The sequence below is a fragment of the Gymnoscopelus braueri genome (assembly GCF_963280865.1).
Source record: "Gymnoscopelus braueri genome assembly, chromosome: 4".
Classification (NCBI taxonomy): Eukaryota; Metazoa; Chordata; class Actinopteri; order Myctophiformes; family Myctophidae; genus Gymnoscopelus; species Gymnoscopelus braueri.
Genome location: NC_137605.1, coordinates 12,404,319 through 12,418,268, shown reverse-complemented (window position 1 = coordinate 12,418,268; position 13,950 = coordinate 12,404,319). Strand labels below are relative to the sequence as shown.

At 41.0% G+C, this 13,950-nt stretch overlaps 1 pseudogene across 1 annotated transcript; it reads left to right on the top strand.

Moving 5' to 3' along the window:
* The first annotated feature begins 8,280 nt into the window (after positions 1-8,280).
* Positions 8,281-9,264, top strand: LOC308083435 (serine/threonine-protein phosphatase PP1-beta catalytic subunit-like; annotated as a pseudogene). Its single transcript has one exon. The product of its transcript is annotated as a serine/threonine-protein phosphatase PP1-beta catalytic subunit-like (transcript).
* Positions 9,265-13,950: the final 4,686 nt, after the last annotated feature.

Here is a 13,950-nt window from a genome sequence, read left to right as displayed (position 1 = left end):
TAGCAGATGTACAAGCCAGAGTTTCCGCTAGGCATTTTTTGGGCCGGCCACCATGGTGGCACCATCACGGTGGCCGGCAGGATTAAATTTTACCGGCCAAAGAATACATTTATCGGCCATATATTATAATTAACGTCACATGCGTGTTTGCACTGCATACATGCACCCAACTAACTGATCATTACACCTTGTTACGTTAGAGCTGCGCTTCTTTCCACTTTATCACAAATGCAATCTGTTCCTGTTTTTATAGATAACTAAATGATATGATCTACTATATCATGCAGAGATGTCGCTTGCCAAAAATGAAATGAATAAAGTGGGCAAGAGTGAACTGCTGCGCGACGAATACCAAAACGCCCGCTCGCCCCAATACACAGTCGCCCCGGGGAAAATCTGGCGGTATTTGCCTGGTATTCCTCAACATATCAGTAAACTATGCCTAAACCTAACCTTATTCCTAATCTTAACCTCAGTAAAACTATACCTAATCCTAAACCTATTTCTACCCTTATCCTCAGTAAAACAAATACAAGAATACAAGAACCGCTGGTCCGCCTGAAAAATGGGGGCGAGGGTGTTTTGGGGCGAGTCCTCCGGTTAGCTTGCGCCAGAGCCTTTCCCTGCGCGACACCGTCGCCCAAAATATTAATATATATTTTGGGCTTTACATCGATTCTCATTCAACCTTGATATGCAAAAGCAGGTTTTGTTTTGTTTTGTTTAAGGTTAATTATATATGTCATGATATATGTGGCCTTGCACACGGTTGATTACTTGCCTCTATAGTTGCCTGCTGCAATCAGTGTCACCAGCTTTCACCAACTTTCACCACTTTATCCATTGCAGACAGACAGTCACTGTGCTTGCATAATATCCACGACCCACACGTGTTCGGGTCCCTTTATCGACAACTGGGTCCGGCTTGGTTCAGATTCTATCACCTCGGAAAATCCCGGTTCTGTTTATCAACACCCGAGCGAACCACCCTACTCAGCGCTGATTAGGAGGAGACACAGCTGGTGTTGTGGCGTATCAAAAATAGCAGACATACAAGCTCACAACACGGCGCGTTGAGACGCGCTGTGAGCTTGTAGCTCTGATATTTTCAACGCGCGACACCATCGTACAACGAATAGGCTAATCTATAACTGCAGCGCACAGCAGCAGCAGCAGGCTGTCGGAATTAAACCACACAGTCATGATAAAAACTTTAAATGATTATGATTTGAATGGTTGTAGCCAACTACTTTATCCAAATAATAATATTAATAATAGGCTTAAATGATAAAATAGCCTAATAACAGCATTTTCCCAACCGGCCACAGTGGCCGGTGGTGTTTATAATTACCGGCCAATTAAACATTTTACCGGTCAATGGCCGGTAAAAACCGGCTAATGGAATCCCTGGTACAAGCTCACAGCGCGGCACTTTGCTGCAAGCTTGTACATCTGCTATTTTTGAACATTTTTGAAAAATCTTGAAAGTGTTTGAAAAATAATTTTGAATTTCTCAACACAAATCTTCTCTTCTGGAGGTCCCTGGCACAAAACATTTTCAGATGGGGGTCCGCGGCCAAATACATATCATTTTGGGGGTCATTGGCACGAAAAGGTTTGAGATTTACTGATTTAGAAGGCATTCGTAGAATCGGTGATATTCAATGGTGTGGACTAGCAATACATCTCATTTTGACCAAACATATTATAATAAAGCCAGTAGTACACTGCATAGAGATTAAAGCTGTGCTGGGGCTATATAATATATTTTAAGGCCCCTGTTCTTGTCAGAATCCAGGCCAAGATCACTGGTTTTCATGGGACACAGCAGGTGTGTTTACATTTGATCAATAAATATACAGGGTGACTTTCAGTGAATGAGCAGCTATGGGGTTGCTCAGTGCCTTGCTCAAGGACACATGCTGTACGGACAAGTGGGGATTGAACAAGGGACTGTTGCATTATGGGATGCCATGGTCACACTAGCGAGGACTTGGAGTTCTAATATTGTAACATGTTTGCTTTGATTTTATAATGAATTAATTAATTGCATTCTGTATTATGAATTGCATTTTTATAGCGCTTTTCCAAGTGCTCAGAGCGCTTTACAATGGTTCATGCATTCATAGAGGGGGGGGGGGACATTGGGAGGTTTGCCTGTGCACATCACATGATAACACTGCATATATACAGTAGCTGTATGTTTCAGCATTATCTAATTGCAGTATCCATTCTGCCTGTTTCACGTTTCATTTCTAAAGCCTAATCATGTATACTGTGTCACTCACTGGAAATAGCCGATCTATAACCTCACAATGCGTAGTGTCGCAAGTTTGTAGATCGCCTATTTTCAGTGAGCAACACCGTTGCACAGCTCACAATGCGTCGCGATGAGCTTGTAGATCAGCTATTTTCAAATGGCCCGAAATGTATATAGGGCTGAAGTGGTAAATGTGAGTTTTGTGATACTAATCAACATCTTGCAAAGTAACTATTAACTAAAGTTTTCAAATAATTGTAGTGCAGTAAAAGCACAATATTTGCCTCTGAGATGTAGTGGAGTAGAAGTGGAGTAAAGTACTGAAAATTTGAAATACTCCAGTAAAACAAAAAGGCCTCACAATTGTACTTGTACAGTACTTGAGTAAATGTGTACTTAGTTACTTTTACACCACTGGATGGAGTACACATAAATGAAGCTTTTTAGAACACTGTGATCGTTCCCAGTCTGTTCAGAGCACACCACGATCCTCCCCCCCCCCTGCCCCCCACACCACTTCAAACCAGCTCTCTGCTGGCCTGGTGGGAGCCGTGCATTCCTTTCGCTTGGCTCAGCACATTTCCAATAAAGCCACTACTCTCTTCCAGAGCACCTTCTGGAGGGAGGGGTGGAGGGGGGTTCAGCTGCCCTTCGGAGGGGGGCTCTCGGTTGGGCCTTGGGGACTATATTGCCAAACATGGAACTCTTTCTAGTCCCTGCCTGCTTACTAAGAGGTTTTTTTCTCCCCCAATTTGTTCCTCCTGAAAAAATAAGGCCTCTCTGCCTGATTTGAGAGGAGTTACTTGTGTGGTGCTCGAGGTCAAATTTGACTAAGTTAGAACAAACAATGCTTGGGACTTAAGTAATTAAATAGTGAAGAGAATATTAGTACTACTAGTATTCCATGTTAAATAAGTAATGAGTGGACTGAAGAATGTCATGTTCACAGGTAGTGTTATTATATATGAATATACTACCTATTAAATAAAGAAGACATCAGTATATATATATATATATATATATATATATATATATATATATATATATATATATATATATATATATATAATATTGTTTTGAATTTTATATTATACTGGATACTCAAATATGAAATAAACCAACACTGTCACGTTGTCTAGATTATTGTCTTGGGGAAAAACATTATAAACGAAATTGCTTTACTAGAGAATTATCCTCACACAAACATCTTTTATACAGGTTACTTTAACTCTGTATTTCCTTGATGTCTTGGTTCACATAATACTGGTGTATACTTGGTCAAAACTACCAAAACAAAATATTTTGTTTTGTCAGATGTTCAGTCACAGCGACACACTTATTCTGTCTTTCTACAGTATATTGTATGAATAGACAGCTACATTAATTAAACACTGCATGTCTTGTGTGACATACATCTGGAGACTTGATCAACTCACCCTGTGGCTTTTCACATGTCTGGTGGCTGATACAATTAGTACAAAAACAAACTAACAAACAAACAGAGATGGAACAGCTACTGTAGCGGTGAATTGCAGTGGTATAAAGTAACTAAGTACATTTAACAATACTATATTTCAATGCTTTTAGTTCTACGCCACTACATACTTTTAACAACACTGCAATTATTTGACAACTTTAGTTACTAGTTACTTGCAGATTTTGATTATTACAAAACATACATTAACCACTTCAGCCCTATACATACTTAGGGTATTTGAAAATAGCCGATCTACAAGCTCACAATGAATCTGATTCGGTCAGTCTGATGACTGTTAAATAAATTCACATGTGCACCCCAATTGCCCAATACCTTAAAAAAAAATACACAAAAAAACATTTAGCTGGAACACAACATTTACTGAAATAATACTGTTGTAATCTAAATCATTCAATTCATTTTACCAAACAAAACAAATAAATAAACAAAATACATGCAAAATAATATAAAACGTATATTGTGCATGTTTTTTTACAATGTAAAATGCGTTTATAATTGTTATGCAGTGATGTGTTGAGAGACAACCCATCACTGCATAATAATTATACCACAGGTGTTTCAAATAAGAATTACTGCACAATGTCCATGTTGAACTGGAACCTATATCAAGAAACCATGTCTAATTATCCTGGCAACATTCAGTAGTTTAGACTTTCTACAAATGAACTAGGGTTTTTGTGTAGTGTAGGGCTTCAAATTGTACACATTCTATGCAAATTGAAAGTGTGAAAAGTAGCTCCTGAGCAAGATCTGTGCAGGCAGTTGGTCTACTGGTGTAAACAAACATGACTCTAGTGACATCTAGTGGTGATATTGTGGTATTGTGTTATGCCTCAGCCTGGCAGAGTCAGGTTAAGTTAGTACTGCATTGTTTGTTTTTGGAGCATCATCTAGCTCAGTGGTTCTCAACTTGTAGGTCGGGACCCCCACATGATTTTGGTGGGTCCCCTGATGACAGTATGTGACAATTTAAGACATTTGTAATACCAAAAACAAAACAAAAAAAAAGAAAAAATACCATGACTGCATCAAAAGTAGTCAACAAACTATAAAAACTGGTCAAACATGGGCCATAATTGTCAAATATAAGAAAACAGCTGATCTACAAGTTCACAAAGAAAATTAATAAAACAGTGTACTCATCTGCTCCAATGTATTTTAATGACAATTTTTCGAGATGTTTTCATTAAATTACATTGGAGCAGATGAGTGTGCAGGTTCTGTCAGGACAACTCATAAATAGAAAAAGACAAATCATGAAGGATAAGATATATTTATTGAATATAAAATTGGCAATATATTTATTATGATTTGGCAATGAATTGGATCTGCTTTTAGGTACTCTGATAAAGCGCATTTTCCAACCATAGGGACTCAGAATCCCCCGTACATAAACAGCAGATCCAAACAACAGGTGGTAGCATGGGGTGGTGGAGGGGGTGAGCAGCAATTTTAGCAACAGCAATGAACAGCAGCGCAGCAGCAGCAACAGTGTGTGTGCAGCAAAACAACAGAATTAGTCCATGAGCCAGAGCCCCAAAATTGAGCAATTATCATCGAAAGAGTGGGCAAAACCAAACCTATATTAAATTGTTCAGAGGGTCAATACGAGTAAATAAATGTATGATAACCTCACCACAGGAGCAGCTTTTTCATGGTTATCACACATTTTGTAATTTTCCCCATACGTACATGACAGGTCAAAAAATGACAATTTTAAAAAGAGTTATCATAATGAAACTTCCTGAGTTGATTACTTACATGAAGACAATGATTTATCGTATTACAAGTTTTCTGAAATTGTATATTTAAATATGCAAATTAGGCATTTAGTCCATGAGCCAGAGCCCCAAAATTGAGCAGATATTGAATATTCCCTCGTTAAAAACCTTTGAATCCAACATCTTAACGAAATGAAATAAGTATGTTGACTCTGGCTTTGTCCAATGTTGATTCTGGAAAGTTATGCAAATTTGGGCATATTTTCCTATGCCTAATTTGCATATTTAAATATACAATTTCAGAAAACTTGTAATACGATAAATCATCGTCTTCATGTAAGTAATCAACTCAGGCAGTTTCATTATGATAACTCTTTTTAAAATGTTGTCATTTTTTGACCTGTCATGTACGTATGGGGAAAATTACAAAATGTGTGATAACCATGAAAAAGCTGCTCCTGTGGTGAGGTTATCATACATTTATTTACTCGTATTGACCCTCTGAACAATTTAATATAGGTTTGGTTTTGCCCACTCTTTCGATAATAATTGCTCAATTTTGGGGCTCTGGCTCATGGACTAAATGAGAAGTGCAACCTTCCAGCTTAAATAGAGCGGTCTGAGAATGAAATGAGTGTGAGTGGATGAGTGGATGTGTAGGTGGAGCTGATGTGGTCCAATAGTAGGCCACCAACACTGCACTGAGTTCCCTGACAGAACTTGCTCTGCGCATGTCTGTGACAAGTGCGACGCTCATTTTATTCTTCTTCATGATACTTTCCAACCCAGTCAGCTAAATGATGTGCGTATTGAATATTCTATTAGTTTTTGTAGGAACTCAAAACACACCATTACTCAGGAGCCGATGAATCACAATAAACTTTACTCAGTCAACAACGAATAACTTACAGTACAAGAATACAGCTTACACAACCACACAAAGTAGGCTACACACCCACACAATATCAATCAGTAACACACAATACTTAACTAATTTGAGAACAGACTACAATCACGTCATACTACAAACTAACTTAACCTCTGACACCACGGGAGAGAACCTGACACTACAGACCTTTTGAGTATGTTTTATTCTAGAGAGCTCGTCACCCCAACCAGCCTCAGCTGGTCCACACAGGTGATCATGGCACTCAGTGCATCAGGCTCATCACTACAGGCTTCAGGGGAGTGAGGAGAGGAGGTGGGGAATTATTAGGAGCAGGGCAGAGGCAGTGCCATCCATTAGAGAGTTACGCCAACTCCGTTCACTTCTTCGGGCCAGGTCTTCTACATACACATACATTGGCGAATAGTGACAAATCCCTAAACCGGAAGTTCATGGAATGCATTGAAGTCGACGGCTCCTTGTCACTATTTCCAGCTACATGAACCACGTGACCGACGCTGTTTCTGACCCCTCATTGGCGCAACTCTCTAATAGAAGGCTCTGGGCAGAGGCACTCTCGTGGCAAACAGCCCCCCCAACACACACACACACACACACACACACACACACACACACACACACACACACACACACACACAGTTGCAATGAAATCTGCTGTGCAGTAACTGATCCTACCACATAATTCAAGTCCGTACCCTATCTCTGTACCAAAACAATTAGGTGCAGCTGCAGCTCAGTGCCAAAGCAGAGGTCCAATCTCCCAACTTGCTACAACTTGCTACTTTCTTTTCCACTTTCACATGTGTCTCCACTTCTAATAATCACAAAATGTTTGCAATATTTTTGCTCGCAGATAAGGATAATTCCTTTAACAGGTCCGTTCATGAAAGTCCTTGCGGTCTTGTTTCCAATGAGGGCCTGTGAGCAATTAGGGGTTAAAAGTCTTGCTCAGTGACATATTTCATTTCATCGACACATTTGCTGGCCTGGCCTGGAATGGTACCTGGGGCAACCAGGGCCTCTGGCTCCCTAGGCGGGCTCACTAACCACTCAGCTATGGCCGCCCCTATAGATTACTTCCGGATGTGCTCCAAAGTCAAAATCGTCACGATTTTGCAAGCCAATCATGTGCGAGAAACAAGCGGGCCGTCATAAGCACACACAAACACACACACGCACACACACACACACACACACACTAATCTCCTCTCACTGCTCAGCGCCGTACCACGCACTCACTGCTTGCACAGAGTTCTTCCCTAAATAATTCCACATCGCTCGGGGGGGCTGTTTATTGGAGATGAATTGCACAGACAGAAAGGACGGTGAACTATCTAAAACCATTATGAATATATAGCCTAACTGATTTTCTTTTGAATTCATATCGCCGTGTGTGTGTGTGTGTGTGTGTGTGTGTGTGTGTGTGTGTGTGTGTGTGTGTGTGTGTGTGTGTGTGTGTGTGTGTGTGTGTGTGAGTGTGTGTGTGTGTGTGTGTGTGTGTGCGCACGCCTCGCCTTAATGTCGGCGTCAACACAGGGAATACCAAAACGTCTGGTGACATCTAGTGGTGATCTTGCGGGATTGAGTTATTTGGTATATTTTTGGAGCTTACTCTGAGTCTAGCGGCTAGAGTAAGTTAAAAAAATATATAATTTCTAGAGTCTAGCCCATCACATCAGAATGACAATGATAGAAGTGTGCTTCTCTTCTATGTGTACTTTTCAGATTCCATTACTGTCACTTTGCCTGGCCAACGCAGTGCCATCTGCATTATTTGTTGTGATGACGTCATGATGATGTGTCAACTTTTCCCCGCAAAGAGTTATAAAGCGACACACATTTTGAAACATGGTTTAAAAATGTTTGTGGGTTTGTACAGTAGCTCTTTACGAATATGCTGGACAGTCAATTGAATGTGGACAGCATCATCTCTCGGCTTTTGGAGGTGCGAGAAGGTCGTGGGGTGAAGTTAGTGGAGATGACCGAGGCAGAGGTGCGGGGGCTCTGCATCAAGTCCAGGGAGGTCTTCCTCAGCCAGCCCATCCTCCTGGAGCTGGAAGCTCCCCTGAAGATCTGCGGTGACATCCATGGCCAGTACACTGACCTGCTGAGGCTGTTCGAGCACGGTGGCTTCCCTCCGGCGACCAACTACCTCTTCCTGGGGGACTATGTGGACAGAGGCAAACAGTCCCTGGAGACCATCTGCCTGCTGCTGGCCTACAAGATCAAATACCCGGACAACTTCTTCCTGCTCAGGGGGAACCACGAGTGCGCCTCCATCAACCTCATCCACGGCTTCTACGACGAGTGCAAGCGCAGGTTCAGCGTCAAGCTGTGGAAAACCTTTACGGACTGTTTCAACTGCCTCCCCGTCGCCGCCGTCGTCGACGAGAAGATCTTCTGCTGCCACGGAGGTCTGTCGCCCGATCTGCAGTCCATGGAACAGATCCGCAGGATCATGAGGCCGACGGATGTGCCCGATTCGGGCCTGCTGTGTGACCTGCTGTGGTCGGACCCAGACAGGGACGTGACAGGCTGGGGGGAAAACAACCGCGGCGTCTCTTTCACCTTCGGCGCCGACGTCGTCAGCAAGTTCCTCCACCATCACGACCTGGACCTCGTCTGCTGAGCCCACCAGGTCGTGGAGGACGGATACGAGTTATTTGCCAAACGCCAGCTAGTCACCATTTTCTCTGCTCCAAATTACTGTGGCGAGTTCGACAACGCCGCCGCCATGATGATTGTGGATGAATCCCTCCTATGTTCCTTCCAGATCCTGAAGCCATCAGAGAAAAAGGCCACGTACCAGTATAGGGGGGTCAGTTATGGTCAGCCTGTCACCCCACCCTGTACCGCCCAGGTTCTCAATAGCAGGTGAACATTCAGCTTCACCTATGCCAATGGTTCTCAAACTTTTTCATGTCAAGGACCCCCAGAATGATATGTATTTGCATTTGGCCGCGGACCCCCATCTCAAAGATATTTTGTGCCAGGGACCCCAGAAGCAAAGATTTGAGTAAAAGAATTGCTTAAAAATATACTGTATATATTTGCTAAAAATTATAATAATAATAATAATAATAATAGCAGATCATAGTGCGGCACAAAGTGATGCGCTATGAGCTTGTAGATCTGCTATTTTTGAATAGCCAGAGTATAAAATATGGTTAAAGTGGTTAAAATGATTGTGAGCTATATTAACTAACTTGCTTGGGACCCCCTGGAACCCTCCCGAGGATCCCTGGGGGTCCCCGGACCCCACTTTGAGAACCAATAACCTACGGCCACACCCATTCTCCTTTTCTCTCCATCCTTCCTTCACTAAAAACCCATTAACTCGCATGTATAGGGAATAATGCTGTACAGGGCTTCTTATCCATCGCCCGGATAATTCTCCTCTTGTATCAATTAAAATAAAATATGTAAATATAGAATCAAGTAACGTTTAAACACTGTCTGGGTTGCACACAAAAGCCAGAGTAGATGTTAAAATGACCCCACAAGTGATACCCCTTTAAGCAATTAAGCCGTATTTCAAATATGGTGAAAAGAACAGGGGGTGAATTGAATATATATATTTATTCATTTTTAACATTTTTTACTCAAATCTTTGCTTCTGGGGGGTCCCTGGAACAACATATTTTGAGATGGGGGTCCACGGCCAAATACATTATCATTGTGGGTGGTCCTTGACATGAAAAAGTTTGAGAATCACCGATTATAGCAACATGAGGATTTAGAAGACATTTGTAGAATCCCCAGAAGTAAAGATTTGAGTTACAAATGTTTGCTTTAAAAATATATACATTCAAAGATTTGCCAAAATGTTCATGATTTTTCAAAAAAATAGCAGATCTACAAGTTCATTGCTATGAGCTTGTAGATCTGCTATTTTTGAATAGCCAAAGTTTCCCGGCCTTAAAGGGTTAATATGCTGCACAACATGTACTGAACTTATTTTAGCCTCACCTGTTAAAATCATCATTACATTCAACGTCTTCATCTGGGGGAAGAAACAAAAAAAAACATCAAGTGACACGTTTTTATAGAGCTTTAACTGTTTAGATAAAACATTTAAGTGATATTATACAGTTATTAGTACTACAACTTCTAAACCATCTGCTACTATTAATACTATGGACATAAACTCTATAAGAGGTCCCACCCAGTCAGGGTAAAGATGACGACATGAAGGGTTACACATTGTTTATCTTCTGTCCAGGAGCAGGGTTGCCAGATCTGCTTATTATAATTTCCCTGCAAGATTGTATTTGAAAATAGCTGATGTATATGTTAAAGTGCTTATGTGGCCCATTGTCGCTTATTTTGGGCTGGTTTTCCTAGACCTGGTTGCTTGTTTCTCTCACAGAATCTGGCAACGCTGTCCAGGAGAAAAGCATAACTAAAGGGGACTAAATTAGTATTCAGTGCTCCAACTTTTCCATGTCAAGGACCACCCAAAATGTTGTGTTCAATTCCCGGCGATTCTGTCAGGGTGGTGGCTCTGCATTGATTATGATATTCATTCATATTTGATACAGCCTGTTTCTGGCGAAAATGGAATTCATTCTGCCTTAAAAGTCCTAAGAACTACTACTCCGGGTCTGAAATCACTGTCCCTACAGCAGCCGCATTCATAGGAAATGTAGTCTTTGGGTCGTTTGACTCGTTTCTAACGTTTATTGTGTTACTCTTTGGGTAAATGTGTACATTTTCACCTTCAGTCGATGCTTCTAATCCATAAAATTGCCGGGGTGGTGTGTTTATTTTTCGAACACAGTTCTTATGACGTGATCTAAGATTCCCCAATGGGGATTTCAACACAAAAAATAAAGCCACGAACCAGCGGAACAGCGCCCCCTACCGGCAGTGACGTCAGGACTTCAGTGCTCATATAGTGCTGGGCTCAGCCCTGACTAGTCTATTCATTAAACCCACTAGATTTGGGTTTAGGCTACTTTGTATCTGCTTGATTGGATGGGCAAGCTGTGAGTGACCACTTACCTTGGACTGTATCAGCTGTGTGAGAGAGGCTGCGTGTGCAATTATACATGACATGGTCTGTTAATGAATGCAATCATGGTGAAATCTAATGCTGAAATGAAACGTGATGAGTACAGGGAAGGGAATGGAAATAACGTTAGGACACTTTTTGGTCATGATTCAAGTGCCAGTGCCCAAGTGAAGCCAGTCCCATTAAGCCAGTGCCAGACTATTTGTTGGAGCTGTTAAAAAGCTCATAGGCCTGTGGTTCTCAAACTGTGGGTCTGGACCCAGATGACAGTGAAGTGACAATTTAAGACCTTTTTAATAGGCATGTAAAAAAAGATGAAGACTAGAAAAAGTGCTCCTCGGAGCACAGGTCTCCGCCAGGTCAGGTACGTTATTGTGGCCTCCTGGTGGCGCTATAATAGACCAATGTGAAAGTTGTGCCATTTATTCCTAGGCCTTTCATGGCAAGCGGACACTGCATTCATGATTTGGGGCATTTTGTTCCAAAAATGTGTTTTGCTAAATTAGACCTGCTGGTGGCGCTATAACAGGCCATTGTGAAAAGGTCGGCATTTCTTCCTCTGCCTAGTGGGAATGTGCGTGTGAAATTTCACGGAAATTGCAAGCTGCGTGCATAATTTGAGGCCTTTTGTTCAAAACGGACCAATCCTGCAAACTCTGGAAGCCAACCTTAGCCAATCAGGATGGAATATGGGAAATCGGACAAATCCGTGTTGATCACATGACTGTAGAGATACTGTGTACCAATTTGCATGATGTTTGGATAAAATCTGTAGGAGTAATGTCAAAAAATTGATTTTGCACAAATCGGCCTCCTGGTGGCGCTATAACAGGCCCATGTGAAAAATGGGCACAGTTTCGCAGCGACCGGGCCAACGGTGCCGGAGATTAGCTGCTAACGGACAGATGGACACACACACACACACACGGACGGACGGACGGACGGACGGACGGACGGACGGACGGACGGACAGGGGGTAAATAATGCCTTTCGGCCTGGCGGAGACAAAAAAGACAATTACTGCATCAAAAGTAATCAACAAACTATACTGTAAAAACTGGTCAAACATTGGCCATTATGTCAAATAAAATAAGAAAGAGGCAAACATTGTGAAAGTAGCTTGTAGATCTGCTATTTTCACTATTTTTTTTTATCTGTGGAACAGCGTCAAACTAAATGTAATGCCTCAACTACTGCAATTCCAAGTGCTTGTCAGAGTGGGGGGTCCCCAGTCCTAATATGATTATGTGGGTCGCGGCCTTTGAGAACCACTGTCATAGACATCTGAACTGTAACCCTGACTACAAAAACATAAGAACTAAAGCTGTCAAATTAAGTGAAGTTTCTGCCTGAAATGGAGTAGAGTGGAAGTATGAAGTAGCATACAATGGACATACTCAAGTAAAATGACAACTCCCTCAAAATTATACTCAAGTACAGCATTTGAGTGAATTGACTTATTTACTTTCCTCACTGAATATTACAATGTTCCAAATAATGTATTTGACAAGACATGCTGTAATGACTCTACCAAATGAATAAACCTAGTAGCACCCAACCACCCTGCCAATTAAAGAGTATTTTTATACCAGAGCGTCATGGACATAAAACACCTTGCCAAGATGCAACACCAAGTAGCCTATCATGTGGATGTTGCAAGTATAATTTTACAATTTTATTAATAGATTTTAAATGTTTAGTTTTAGTGGCTAAATGGATACTATTGCAACGTTAACCGGAATGTAATGACCTTTTAAAGGCAACTCCTACTTTTACTTTCTGCACAGCATGCACTAAACACCTCATATAAAGCAGGCTGAGATGGACCCATTGCAGCAGTTCAGAGTTCCATTTGTAGGTGAGTGAGACTTCATCCGTCCTTCATGGTCCTATTAATTTAATAGACATGTTAGCTATTCATACTTAGTCGTATATAAATGTTTTAGAGATGTTAGCTATTCGTAGTAGTATAAATGTTATGGAGATGTTGGCTATTCATAGTCTTATAAATGTATTAGACATGTTAGATATTCATTTTTATTATGACTCCGTACATAGTGCCACATAGCTACACACCGCTGTTGATCCGAGGTTACACACACATAAGAATGAGTTGACAGAATAATTTGTTGTAGTGTACAGATTTAAATGATTGATTGTGTATTGATTGTGATATGGTTTAGGCCTTATTGGAATTTGCTTTTTTTCTATTTAGATATTTCAACAATGTTATGATTATTTAAACAATAATTCACATTGTATTTATTTTTACCAGATACTTTCTTACTCTTAATCAAGTAATTATTTGGAAGAGTACTTTTACTACTAGAGTTATCATTTTAAAGTAACAATATTCTTACTGGAGTACAGTTTGGCTAGTCAACCCAACTCTGAATGTAACCTTAATTCATACAATGGAATCAAAGTGTAAAAGAAAAAACATCTAGCATTGCTTCAGTACAGATAAAATAAACTTTGCTGTAATGAAAAAGAGAATACTTGGTGAAATTAAGAATAAGCTAAAAACAAACAAACAAGCCAAACCAATAA